At 38.4% G+C, this 14,323-nt stretch overlaps 1 long non-coding RNA gene across 2 annotated transcripts in view; it reads right to left on the reverse strand.

The window, feature by feature from the left end:
- The window catches only part of LOC146395464 (uncharacterized), a 137,967-nt gene extending 126,267 nt beyond the window's left edge, over window positions 1–11,700 (reverse strand). For both annotated transcript variants that reach the window (XR_014830769.1, XR_014830770.1), the window contains exons 1-3: window positions 11,185–11,700; window positions 10,421–11,044; window positions 6,793–6,989 (exon numbers count right to left, since the gene is read on the reverse strand). This is a non-coding gene — a long non-coding RNA (uncharacterized LOC146395464). The remainder of the gene's footprint in view (window positions 1–6,792; window positions 6,990–10,420; window positions 11,045–11,184) is intronic.
- Window positions 11,701–14,323: the final 2,623 nt, after the last annotated feature.

Genomic DNA, 14,323 nt, shown 5'->3' on the forward strand with positions numbered 1-14,323 from the left:
TTCCTTTCTTCTTAGCTTCTGCATAAGATTATATAAGCTGGCAATTATAACAGTGTACTGGTGGGTTTGCAACAGAGATGGACCTAAAAAGTATGAGAATAATGACAAAAGCAGGGAGGGAGTGGAGCTATATAGAAATAAAGCTCCTGTGTTACGCTGCATTCAAGTTAGTACAGATGTGAAGTAGATTTTGATGATGTTACTAGCCATTTTTACGCCATATGACTCACTAAAAGATAACTAAAAAATATGATTAAACATTACTAAAGAAATTATAATATTACACTAGAGTATGTTCAGTAAAAAGGAAGACAGTAAAAAAGGAAGGTACAAAAAGGCCTGAGACATATAGGAAAAAAAAAAAGAAAAATGGTACATATAAATCCAAGCATATTAATAACATTAAATGTGAATGATTGCATAAAACAATCAAAAGTCAAAGATTATAATATTTGATAAAGAAAATCAAGATCTAACTATATGCTGTTTACAAGGGAGATACTTTAAATTCATATAGAAAAGCAAATTAAAAGAAAATACTGGAAAAATACAAACTTTGTAATGAGTAATGATGAGAACTGGGGTGGCTTTATTAAAATCAGAGAAAATAAACTTTAAAACAAAAAATGTTGGTGGAGATAAATAAGTGCGGTTTATAATGATAAGAATCAACTGATCAGACATATATAAAAAATTACATGGATAAGCATTTAAAAACAAAGTCCCAAAATGCATTAGGAAAAACTGACTGAATCAAAGGAAAAATAGGCAATTCAACAATTACAGTTTGAGTATTTAATATTCTTTTCAATAAGGATGAAATAACTAGACAGAGCTAAAGGAAACAAAAGACCATAAACCAACTAAACCAAATAGACATCTATAGAACTCTATGCTCAGCAAAAGCAGAATATATATTCAAATACACATGGAACATTCTTCATGATAAACCATACGTTAGGCCATAAAAAATGCCTCAATGGGAGTTCCCGTCGTGGCTCAGTGGTTAACGGATCTGACTAGCCTAGCATCCATGAGGTTGCAGGTTCTATCTCTGGCCTCACTCTTCAGATTAAGGATCTGGCATTGCCGTGAGTTGTGGGTGTAGGTCACAGATGTGGCTTGGATCCTGTGTTGCTGTGGCTGTGGTGTAGGCCAGCAGCTATAGCTTTGATTCGACCCCTAGCTTGGGAACCTCCATATGCTGTGGGTGTGGCCCTAAAAAGCAGAAAAAGAAAAAAAAAAGGGCTCAATGAAGTCAAAAGCACTGAAACTATGCAAAGTATATTCTCCAACTGCTGTAAAATTAAAAATCATTATCAGGAGGAAATTTAGACTTACATGGAAATTAAAAAATACACTCTTAAATGCCAGCATATTGAATAAGAAATAATGATGGATATTTGAAATTGTTTTGAGATGAATAAAAGTGATTAAGTTATTGCAAAATTTATATAATATAACCAAAGCTGTTCTCTGATTGAAATTTATAGCTCTAAGTGACTACATTGGAGCTCCTACTGTTGTGCAACTGGATTGTTGCATTGTTGTCACAGCTGGGGCATAGGTCACAACTGCAGATTGGATCTGATCCCTGGCCTAGGAACGCCATGTGTAACAGAGTAGCCAAAAAAAAGGGAAAAAAACAGAACAAAACAAAAACACCTTATTAAAAAAAAGAAATACCTAAAATTAATATCATACAAGAACATCTGAAGTTCAGTCTGAGAGAAAATTTATAACAGCAAAGACATACTGAAGGATTACTAAAGAGAGGCAAGGATGGGAGAATACGAGTGTGAAAGATGTGTACGCAGACTGAGGATGTATAACACATATCCAACAAAAGACCTAGGAAGCCATGGAGTGGGAAAGAAGGAAAAATAATCAAGGAATTAGCAGCTGAAATTGTTCCAGAATTGGGAGAGGATGTCATTCCCCAAATTGGGGCAGCACAATGATTCTAAAACTGATGTATCCAATGGTTCTACAATTGTGATGGACTGGCTCTTAGTTGGCAGTCAATAAGCATTAGCTGAATAAACCAAATACATTCAGGTGAAACTATGAAGCAGCAAATATAAAGGAAATATTTTAAAGTCTTACATCCATTCAGATTTCCTGCTAACAAATGGCAATTAAATGAAAACAGAATTTTCAATATCAAAAATAGAAGCTAGGCAACCTCCTAGAAAGAATGCTGGAAGAAAACAATTCTCAGACTATTTGTACACACAAATAACTATAAATCAATCTTGAGGGGAAAAATTAAAAAAACATTATTAAATAAACAAGAGCAGAGAGCCTATCATTAACAGACCTTCAGTAAAGTGTTTTTATCATTGTTGCTGTTGTTTTCTAAGTGATAGCTTTCAGAAAATAAGGAGAGATTATACTGTGATATCAGAAATTGGCAAAATAGTGGTGAATCTAAGTAAGTGTTAACAATAAACAAATATTTGATGCTGGGTATTTGAGGTTAGAAAAGATAGAACCAAAATATAGGACATAATACCATGTTAGAAAAAAGATGTCTCAGAGGCCTGAGACATTAATAATATTTTATATTGTTCACAAAGAGAGCAGAGATTTTTTGTTATGGAATTTAGTCAGTCTAAAAAAATTAAGACACTCAACTTGTAAAAAAATGTGCAATTTCAAACCTGTACAGAGTAAAAGAGAAATGGAAAACCAAAACTAATTTATAATCTTAGTCAAAATAAGAAAAGAAGTTCAACACTGTAATAATATAATAATATGAAATGCAGGTTTTATGCAAATTTAAAAAGTCATAGAACAATTTAAAGGATAAAGATATTTCAATGGTTTGATTGTTTTAGTTATACATCCTTGGTCTAAGTTTAGGTATGAAACTAACTCAAAAAGGAGCTGAATTTAGCAATAAATCATAATCAGACATTAGAAACTAAATTTTTCATTTGCTGTAGACAGTGAATACCTATGGCTATTGTCCAGTTACCTTTTTTTCATACTCCTTGAAGGCTAGTATTTCACCTTTGCATCAGTGAAAAATATGCATAAATTTGACTCTTTCAAAAATGAACTGCAATTAGTATTTGATGACACACTGACCCCCTGCAAAGAATTCATTAAGCAGATGATACAGTGGAACTTAGGTATAATTTAGTTCACATCATTCCAATTTGACACATCCTATTTAAAACCATGACCCATTTAAAGATGATTGAGAAATGTCTAACAGAGCCATTCACTTTCATTATTTACTCTCTAAAGAATTTAGAATGACACACACACACACACACACGAAAATGTGTGTGATTTTTCAATGGTACTGAAAATTTCCATTGAAAGCCTAATCAAAAGAAATTCCTTTTATGAATATGACCGTAATGGAGATGGCATTCTCTCAGAAGCTGGTGAATGTTCACTATCTTCACAATTTGCATACTCTGATTTTACTAAATTCTTCTAGACTTCACACACTTTATCAAATTTATTCTCAAGTACGATATTTTATAATTAAGAAATATAAAATATCTCGACCCATATTAACTGGGTTCTAATCTAATCTCCCAGATTCTGGAAATTGAGTCTTTGTTCATAATATTTCATGTTCTATTAATCAAAGCTACAATGTGGAAAAAAAATCTAGGTTTTGATAATTTTTTTAGTTTTCCCTAGGTAATACGATCATGTTTTAATTTTTTCATATTTACCTAGAACTCTTTCGGTACTACATTAACTTTTAAAGTTCTCTTGGATATATACTGCTGGTAACTGCAATACAGTGACAATAGAAGGTTAAAATAAATGAAACAAAAGGAGAAACAATATTGCTCTGGCTTAATTTCCTTTTATAGAAAAGAAGAATGAAGAATGACTAGTCTCAAAACTTCCTAATAATCCTTTAGAGGTCCTAATGTAATATTTGGATATACTTGTTCGCCAAATCTGTCTAGAGACCAAAAGGCATTTTCATTCTCTTTTGCTCTATTGGCTATTGTTTCAAAAGATAAACTCATGAACCAAAGCTATTATTGCTCTTTTACTATCCCGTTCCTCAAATCTATGTTTTTGAAATAAGTTACACAGCTTGTATTCACACACATGTAATTTAATGCTCACAAATAGTAGGAACTTTAGCATAGCAAAAGCACATTTTATTAGGAAGCAATGTGATTTCCTGCAAACTGACTTAATATGGCTTCAAGGAAAAGGAGTTTCTCTCACACAAAAAAAGAAGTCCAGTGAAAGACGCATAGAACTGGGGTAGGGTCTCTACAACGACATCACAGAATCAGGTTCTCTCTCCCTTTTCCTCCTCTAATTATCATCATGTTGACATTTATCCTCACTTCTGCTGCTTCCTTCTTACTGTAGGGCTGTTGTATCACCAGGAATTATGTCCGTAAAGAAAAGGATCAAAGGGATAAGATATCATGATTATCTATTACTGCATAATGAATAAGCTCAGATTTAATGACTGATTAAAAATGACTACTAAACTGACTAAAAATGATCTACTGATCTGGAAAGCTAGAGGAACAGCTAGAGCCTTACCTGGATAATCTTTCTCTATTTTTCTCTCTCCCAGTTCATTGACCCAACCACTTTATCTATTTTGCCTTCTAGTAAAAGAACGCTTATTGTGGTCACTGAGGTTTTTCAAGATCCCAAATGTAGTAATTGCTAGGCCTCCCAAGGGGCTTAGCTGGATATCATTTTTACCACTTTCTTCTCCTAAAAGTAACCCCCAGGAGTATCTCAGGTTTAAAAGGAGGAGACTGTATAAGAATCTGATACCTGAAATCATAGTTTGTCTAGTGTCATTGTTAAATAATTATCTGTGTTATGTCAGCTGGCTCCTAATAATTCACATTTCTCCCATTTAAAATGCACTCATCTTCCCTAACCCCCAACCCCAGAACATCAGATGTCTCCATCATGGCGTCAGGAAATAAGGCTTAAGGCTTAGAATACCATCACGTCCACCTGTGCATGATGATCTTCAGCTCCAAAGCACATTGTCTGAAACCCCTTAAATTAAGCCGACAAGTTAACTTTCACACACATGCACACACACATCCAGTATGCAATGTTCAGACTAGGACAGGAAAACAAAAACAGACACTTTCATAAAGAGAGAAAATAAGAGGCACAGAGCAGGAACCAGTGGATAATAATTTCCAAATCCATATTGTCAAGGTACATATTGCCAAGGTACTTGATTAGGGCCCAGTTCTTCTCCACATTTATCGAGAATTCTCTGAGTCATCTTTCCTTTTCCATAAGAAATGTGCCTCTTTTTCATCTAAATGTTTGTTTGGTTTTTTTTTTTTTTTCAGCCTATTTCTTGACTGACAAATTCGAAGATTTTTTTGTGACTATTTTTTCTCTTCAGTTTATGTAATTCTTTTGTAAAATATGTACCTTAGGTCTCAAATAATAATCCATTCTATCACACAAAGTCAACACCATGTAACATCTCTTCTTAAGTCATACACTTCTACTGTGGAGTGAGTGCTGGTAAAATTCCATCCAGATTCTTAGAATAACTATTATCTAACAGGAACTGACTAGCAGGAACACCTATAAGATTTTCAAAAGTTATTTTTTTTCTTGTTGACAGTGAGCCATCCATTTGACATTTTCTGAATATCAACAAAGACTCTAAGAACCATACTCTGACTTAAGGTTACTTTTAATGGCAGGACCCTGCATTTAATTTTTGTCTTGATAACATTTTTTACTTTGAAACTCTTGCCAAGAGAGACTGTCATTGAGAAATGGTTTATTTTTGAACCTACGAATCCTGGCTTCTTCATATCTCCTCTAAATTATACTTTAAACATGAATGATTCCTTCTGCAGCTCATCTCTCTCCTTCAGTATTTTATTCTAGGTAGCTAATAGAAGCCAAGCAGTACCTTCAACATTCTGGAAATTATATAGCCATATCCACTAGTTCAATATGAAGACTTTCTATCTTCCACATTAATACACTCAACAGTTTTCTGATTATTCTGCAGTTAACTCATGTCTACTTAACCAAAGTTTGTTATAGAAATTTTCTCACTCTCCTTTCAGAATTTATTTGCATTTCTACAAGGGCCATTAGATCTTCGCCTACCACTCAGGTTCAAAACCAGTGTCATTTAATCTTAGGTTTTGGTTACAGAAGAATCTCCCCTTTCATGTATCAATTTCTATTGTACTATCTCTTCTAATGAAATTTACCATTCAAATTTGGTGACTTTACATCCATTTTATAACTTCTCACAATTGTGCAATATGGGCAATTGTGCAATTTGCCTTAGCAGTGGCAACATGTATATCTGTCTATATTTCTGTTGCCGGTTGGCAGAGATAGACTTTCTCTTTCCATGTAATCTCAAATTGTCTCCCTTTCCACCTGAGTGCCCTAATTGATTGCCCCCTGGGAATCTTCCATCAAGGTTGGAGGATCTCTTACATGATGGTTCTGATTTCCCAAAAGCACAAACACAGAAGCTACCAAGACTTTTTAAGTCTTAGGCCAAGAACTGGCACAATGTTATTTCTATCACATTCTACTGGTTAACACAAGTCTCAGGACCAGCCCACATTTGGGCAGAAGGAACTAAACAAAGCACAAATACCAGGACACGTGGTTCATTTAGGTGAAAAGCACAAGCAACATACAGGCGTACTCTAATGTTCACTAGTTTGGGGAAGTATAACTAGAATACATTACAGCCATGTTGTATTAGGAAGGAATATGACCTACAAAAAAATCAAGTAATAGCAGTTAAACTAAAATAAACTTACTTACATAACAAGGAAAGTCCAGAGGAAGAGAATGTATGCTTCATGTAGAGTCTCAGTGATCACATTATAGACCCTGTTTCTTTCCATCTTTCCATTCTCTAGTTCTAAGCTGGCTGACTTTCATCTTCATCCAACCCATCTAAGCATTGTCATGAGACTTATTTATGTCCACATATCAAGACATTATTCCAGGTAGAAAATCTATAGATGGAATAAAATGGCTTTGTGATTAAAGTTGTTTTCATCAGAAAAGCAAAACTAAGTGATTCCTACTTACTTTTCTTTGGACAGAGTTTATCATCTGGCTACTCCATGCAGTATGGGAGATAATGCAGGCTAGAAAAATACTGAACATCTTCTGTCATTGCACAAACATTTGATAAGTAAGCCATTTGGCAAAAACCTATAGCTTTGGGGGAAGTAATATATAAGAATACTGGTGTGTTTTGGATGCTCCTCAGTTCTTTCAGTAAAAGTGTATAAAAGGATCATAATATTGTTTGGAAGTAGTTTTCAAACCAAGATGGAAAGAAATGTAGCTCTAGTAACAAAAGCTCTGTCTGTATATAGTCTGTAAATTACATGAGTTTTCAGTAATGTGAGGTCTTGTAATGTTGGAAAAATTGGCAATTGCTGTACTCCAAATAATAGGAGAAACCATTACTATTTAGTTCCCTTTTCAAGAACTGCTCATTAAATGTTCTCATATAGATAATGTGATACAGTTCAGTGCCAAGGATTTCGTATAATATGTTGCATTCACACTAGACTAGTAGCAGCCTACTGGCTCTTATCCAGATCAGTTATGTTCATGGCTTAGGGTCATGGCCATCAAACTGGAGATTGTACTTCTCAATCTCCCTTGTGCCAAGTGCCTACCAAATTTCTTACTATTGGAATACAACAACATCAAATACATCTTCTTAAATATAACTGCCCATAACTCACTCTTTCTTCACCTTGCTCCCAAGTGGAAATTGTAATGACCAGAACAGCATTTATTGCTGTGTAATGTGTATAAGAAAGCCAGTTTGTTTGGTCCCTGGACTGCTTCATGGAGCATAGATTTCCTGGACCCATAATGCAAACAGGAAACATACTTGTATTGTGTTTATACACAGAAATGCTGAAGTTTATTTCTTCAGCACCTTATCCTTTACTCTAGACAGTAAAGAATTGTGTATTGGAAGGCTTGTTGCCTACCACAAAAACCTAAAAAAAAAAAAAAATTGTGGAATTGACTTTGTAGTCAGGGTGAAGGCAGTACATTTATTTAAAATGTTTTCTCTGGTAATGGAAGAGCACAGCACTTGCCTAAGGAGCCTGTAGTTCTAAGAGAAGCTATTGGAAGGAGCCAAAATGTTACCATGTGTTAGCTGTTTATTGTTGCATTTAGCTAGCTTATTTCAAAAATTAATGAGCACGAGCAAAAATGAGACAATTTTCAAGCAGATATTGAAAGGGAGTAAAAGTTCAGAAATGAGGTCTCTGATAGGCTTGGAAAAGCCAATTGTTTTATCATCTCAACAGTAGGAGATAACCCTGCTGCTTGGAGTCTTTCTAAGCAGTGCCCATTAAGAATTCTCAGCACAACAAATGAATCTATAGATGATCTGTGCCAATGATCAGATTAAGGGACAGCTTTCCAGACAAGCCTATACTTTTATACGGTTTTATGTTTTCAGTAGAGCTGCCATTAAAATGATAGCACATGACACTCACTGGCTAATAAAAAAAGTCAGTCCATAAGAGCAGGTTAATAATTATTTCCAGAAAAGATCCATGGATGTGGTTTCAAGCACATGGAAATAGCTGGAAGCAACTGCACCAGAAGTTCACCGAGTTTTTTTTTAAGGAATTATTTTACCGAGAAAATCACATGTTTAGCCTTCAAAAATTCTCTAGCTCCCAAATCAGTGGGAGCAGCAGGCTATAAATGCTGCTGTGCTCCTGAGAAAAAACGATCTCTTTAATATCCATGCAGATGTGGCCAGGGAGGTTATACAACAAGAATGCATTTTTCAAAGGGAAAGCCAGGGGCCACAAAGGATAGAGAACAAGAAATTTTTTCCAATAAGCAGAAATGAGTTCTAAGCAAGAAACTTACATGAGTGATGAGAACAGTCTCTGCATTTCTTTTCTAGCAAAATAGTATTGCTCTGACCAATGAGTGCCTGGTCATTCTTTTCTTTTCCAAATGGGAAATTTTATTATAACTGAATCTTCTTGCTCCAAGTAAGCTAAATATTTGGGCTAAATTGTGTGCAGATAATTAATTTTACGGTTAAAGGCTGCTCCCAAATATACTAGTATTTGATTGGTATGTAATGAATAGAATTATAGGTTGTTTTTCTTGTGAAGCGGGTGATGGATTTAAGAAAAAAGTATGTGCACTGATATTCAGGTGGCAGATTATGATACAGACTGCTACCTTTTCCTCCTTTTAGTAATAACTACCCATCCCTTAGAGTTTTATCTGGCATGTGCTACCTAGGAATGGATACTTTACTAAATTTTAGTCAAAGAGATATGCACAGAAGTGATGTATACAATCTCCATATCACACCTTTTGGGGAATAAAAGTGCTTGCTTGCTTTTCAAATTTTCTTTCCCCCCTTACACTGAACCTGTTAGACTGTATCTTTTATTCATGGCATATAAACATATATCCCATTCTTCATGTTCTTCTTACAATTTGGCATTCCCAATGTTTGCTGGATTCTGTGTTTACACCTCGTCAATCTGATTTGAGACTTGTGATTATCCTGACCAATGGAGTATGGTAAAAGTGATGGAATATAAATTCTGGGCCTAGTTCATAAAAAAAAAAAAAAAAAAAAAAAAAAAGAAAAGAAAGAAATTGCTTCCATTTGGCTTCTTTCTGTTTCTGGACATTCAACTTTGGATTCTAGCCACTATTCTGGAAGGAAGTTCAGGCCACATGGAGAGACCATGTATTGCTGTTCTTTTCCATAGCTCTAGCCAAGTTCTCGAAGGATAGTCTATATAAATTGCCAATTATGAAAATGAACAAAACTGCAGATAATTCAAGTTTCTCACAAGAATGCCAGAATATGAAGAGAAGGGATCTGAACACTGACTGACCTTGTGGAGTAGAAATGCCTATGTTGATGACTTTCCCTCCTTTTGATGTTTAGGAGTGAGAAATAAGTGTTGATCTTATTGGAACCACTGAATTTTGAGAGCTCAAATATAGGGTAGTATACTGTTAAAGCTTCATAGCCTGCCTCCTGCTGTCAGAGGTTTGGGAAACAGTTTTTCCCATATACTAGTCTATACTCTAGGCCTTACAATGACCATTTAATTAATTAGTTAATTAATTATTAGAACTATACATTCATAAATTCATTCATTCACCAAATATATATTGATCCCCCCCTTACATATTCCAAGTAATATTATTGCTGCTGGGGAAACAATAGCAAGCAAGTCAGATATAATCTGTGTTTTTATATTAGTTTCCTATCCCTGCTATAACAAACCACCAACTGAGTAGCTTAAAACAACACAGATGTATTCCCTTGTAGTTCTGCAGGTCAGAATTACAAAATCAGGATGTTGGCAGGAGCAGAGTTCCTTCTGGAGGCTTAGGGAGTAATGCATTTACTTGCCTTTTCCAGCTTTCAGAGGCTGTCCTGTATTTCTTGGCACATACTGCATGTACCATTCCGACCTCTGGTTCTGTTGCCACTTCTTATTTTTAACTTCCCCTTCTTATCTTCAGTCTGCCTCCTATTAGGTCCTTGTGATAATATTAGCTCCACTGAGATAATCCAGAAAAATCTCACATCTCAATAATACCTGCATAGTCCCTTTTAGCACATAATTTAATATATTCCCAGGTTCCCAGGATTTGGACATGGACTTCTTTGGGAATCCATCATTCAGTCTATTGCAGTCCCCAAGAAACAGTCATTACTTTCAGGAATGTTGAAAACATTTTACTCAGAAATAATGATTTAGAAAATTTACTTAATAACTGGTCTGATTCATTTATTAATGTTCTTTTAGCCCATGTTCTTCAGTGAAATGATTCACTACGTGACTTTTAGGTTGGATTATTTTGGATACAAACTCAAGGTAGCCAAAGTGGTTTTCCATTCTCCGTTCCTTCCTCGAGGAAAAATGTTCTTCACTACAGCTCACATTAGTGCTTTAACTGCCTTAAAGTCTATAGAATTCTGAAAGAAATTAGTCTAATCAGAGAAAACATTAGACATCTCTTAAGTATAGTTCTGCGGACATAAAAAAAAAACATTAGACATCTCAAGTATAGTTCTACGGACATAAAAAAAAAAATTTTGGTAATGTCATAGGCAAAATCCATTAACAATTCTCAGGAAATAAATATAGGACCTGGGTAATAAAGTCTAACCTCTTTTTCCCGTCTTTTGCTTTGTGCTTAGTCAAGTTCACCTGTTCCCAGGATGCTTAAGCAGAGGCCTCGAAGCCACCACTTCAGACCAGAGTTCCTCAGGAGAAACGTCCACGCCACGCAGAAGCCCTCAGCCCTTGACGGTGTGAAAAGCGGCTGCGCACAACACGCCACGCAAGATGGCGGCGGCAGCGGTGCCTGCGGCCGTGCGCAGAGCTGCTGCGCCCGGCACTGTGAGCCTGAGCCTGAGCCACACAGCTGCTGAAGCCCAGTGAGAACGCCTGTGAGCCACACCAGAAGGAGGAGCCTCTGAGAGGCCTGAGGCAAAAAGCCTCCAGTTAACAAATTTTGGCTTGCCCTTGCTCCAGCCGGAGGATGGTGGAGGCTTTGGGAGGTGCACATGAGGATGACTGGCTCTGAATTCACTCTGACAGAAGAAGAAGGGAGGCAGCCTTCAGGAGAATTCAGAGCGATTCGGCCGAGCAGCCGGATACCTCCGGGCGTGGTGTGGTGCACATATGCATGCAGTGTAGCCCCCAGGGTCACCTGACTGCAGCCCCTCGAGGGGATCACTGTGACGTCACTGGGGATCGCAGACCAAAATCCGCCCCCTCTGCTGGCTGGCTGCTCCTGGCTGGCCTTCCCTCGATGCTAAATGACCGAGGAAAGCGGGGACCTGAGGACAGAGGGAGCCGCTGTCTCGCCAGCAGCACTGTCCTCCTGACTCCTGTAGAGCCAGAAGCGGCCACAGCAGGGCTTTCTTCCCTCCTTGCCACCTCCCAGGTCAACGGTACATGCTCCACCCTCACTTCTGGTTTGGGGAAGGAAAGGTGCAGCCCCAGGAGCCAAGGTGTGAGATCCAGAAAGGCCCTTCCTGACAAAAGGAAGGAGGATTCTCCATCTCAGTTCCTGAAGTGGATTGGGGAGCCCTGTGAGCTGCTCCCAAGAACAGGAATCCCATTATCGGGAAGTCATGTGAGCTGCTGGTGAGAGCAGGGAACATCCACCACCCACCTCTTCTCCCCTTCTGCTCACCAGGAAAGACCTGGGTGACACTTTACTGACTTTTCTCCTGGATCAGCACAGAACCCTGCTGCCTCCTGATCTGGTGAGTACCCCAAGGCCATCTCTTGCGCTTTTAGCTCTCCTCTAGCATTGTCTGAAAACTCCCCCTTTTCACTGAAAAGGGGAAAGAGAAGACCTAACCTCAGATGGGCCACCCCCTAAGGGCCCACGTTGGTCAAGAACTAATGTGGCTAAGCAGCTCTGGCCTGGAGGAGGTCCTGTCTAACCTTCTGTGGGACATGCTGACTGAGAAGGGACTGTCTCAAGCACAGGTTGTTACAAATTTGATGGGGACCCCCAAGTTTTCCACCTTGCAGACCTGAAAATTTTTCAGGTATCACCCCCTGACCCCTAAGTATTTCATCTTACTGTGTCATACAGACTGACTACAATACCAGCTGGAAAATGGAGAAAGTTGGCCCATCAGTGGGTCTCTAAGTTACACCATTTTGCAATTGGACTTACTATGCCAGAGGTGAAAGAAATGAGATAAAATTCCCTGTCTAGTTTTTTATGGCCTTATATCAGAACAGAGGCCTTCAAAAGGGCTGTGGGCTCACCCCTACTGAAGTAATACTAGTCTTTGACCCTCCTGTTGAGGACCTTCTTGACCCCCTCCTACCCCTTCTCCTACTGCTCCCGCCATACCCCCTTCCTGCATTTATCAAAATTTGGGCCACAGGTCCCAGCCTCCCCCACCCCACTCCCACCAGCCCCATACCAGTCCTTTTCCCCAGAACCCAGCCTGGCAAGTATGCAAAGTGGGAATAATTACCAGCCAGGGTCCAACAACCCTGCAGATGAAGTACTCCTTTTATGGTAGGTGCCCAATGGAGAAGGAGTGCTCATCCCCAGGTATGGGTCCCTTTCACCAGTTCCACTCTGTCTAACTGGAAAAATCATAACAAGGGACTGAAGGAAGATCCAGAGAGGTTCTTGAATCTCCAGGGGGAATCTTGATTCGGGGGGAGTCTTTGAGGCCTACGAACCACCTGAGATGACATTCAGAGCCTCCTCAAAGTATTCCTAACTGGGGAAGAAAAGGCCACTATCTTTTCGAAAGCCTGAGAAGAAACAAAGGGAACTAGATAACCCTACCTCTTTCCTGGTTGATATTGCCTATTGGGTGGTTAAGTCAGAGAATAAAAAGGTCCAGAGGCGAGCCTACCTGCTGGCTGTGGCCCTCAAATGTCAATCAGTTGGCTGGTAAATCTGGACTAACTACCAGTGGAGACTCTTGACTCCAGTGAGTGACCATTAAGAGATAGTAAGCCAAGGAAACTTAGGACCCAATCAGTGCACCATATGTAAACATATGGTGGGGAGAATGCCCTCGCTGCCCCTGAGAGGAACAGAAATGACAGATTCCAGCCACTACCCTCTAAGACAGATGATCCATGTAGATGAAGAATGATGAGGCCAGGGGCCTCCTAAGCTAGCACCCCACTTGACCTCACAGGTGGACATAGGGGGAAAGCCTGTTGATTTCTTAGTTGACATTAATGACACTGACTGGTTCTGAACACCAGATCAGGTAAGTTAGGTCAGGTCCCAAGAACTGTAAAATTAAGGAGTTATCAGGGAAGGCCCAAGAATGAGCATTCATAGACACATTAGAATGTAAATTGGGGCACAGTGGAAATGAATCAGAGTAGTATGCATGAGGATGTGGGTTCGATCCCCAGAATCATTGAGAGGGTTGGGTATCCAGCATTGTGTTGCCATGAGCTGTAGTGTAGGTCACAGACACTGCTCAGATCCTAAGTTGCTGTGGTCATGGCATAGGCTGGCAGCTGTAGCTCTGATTTGACCCCTAGCCTGGGAACTTCCATATGCCGTAGGTGGGGGCAGCCCTACAAACACATAATAACGATAATAATAATAATGTAAATTGGATGAACACAACTTACCCGATTTTTCTTTCATGTCCCCAGATGCCCTGTACCTCTGCTAGAAAGAGAATCTTACATATATTAGAGACTACTATCCATCTAATGGGAGACTATTTGTATGGAAGACTGACTTTCCTCTAATGGATTTCAGTTGTATGTGGAATTCCAAGAGTCAAGGATAA

Source organism: Sus scrofa, chromosome 16 (assembly GCF_054392235.1).
Source record: "Sus scrofa isolate SSC_HxYL_T2T_F1_AM1 chromosome 16, Sscrofa_HxYL_maternal_Yorkshire_Landrace_v2.0, whole genome shotgun sequence".
Classification (NCBI taxonomy): Eukaryota; Metazoa; Chordata; class Mammalia; order Artiodactyla; family Suidae; genus Sus; species Sus scrofa.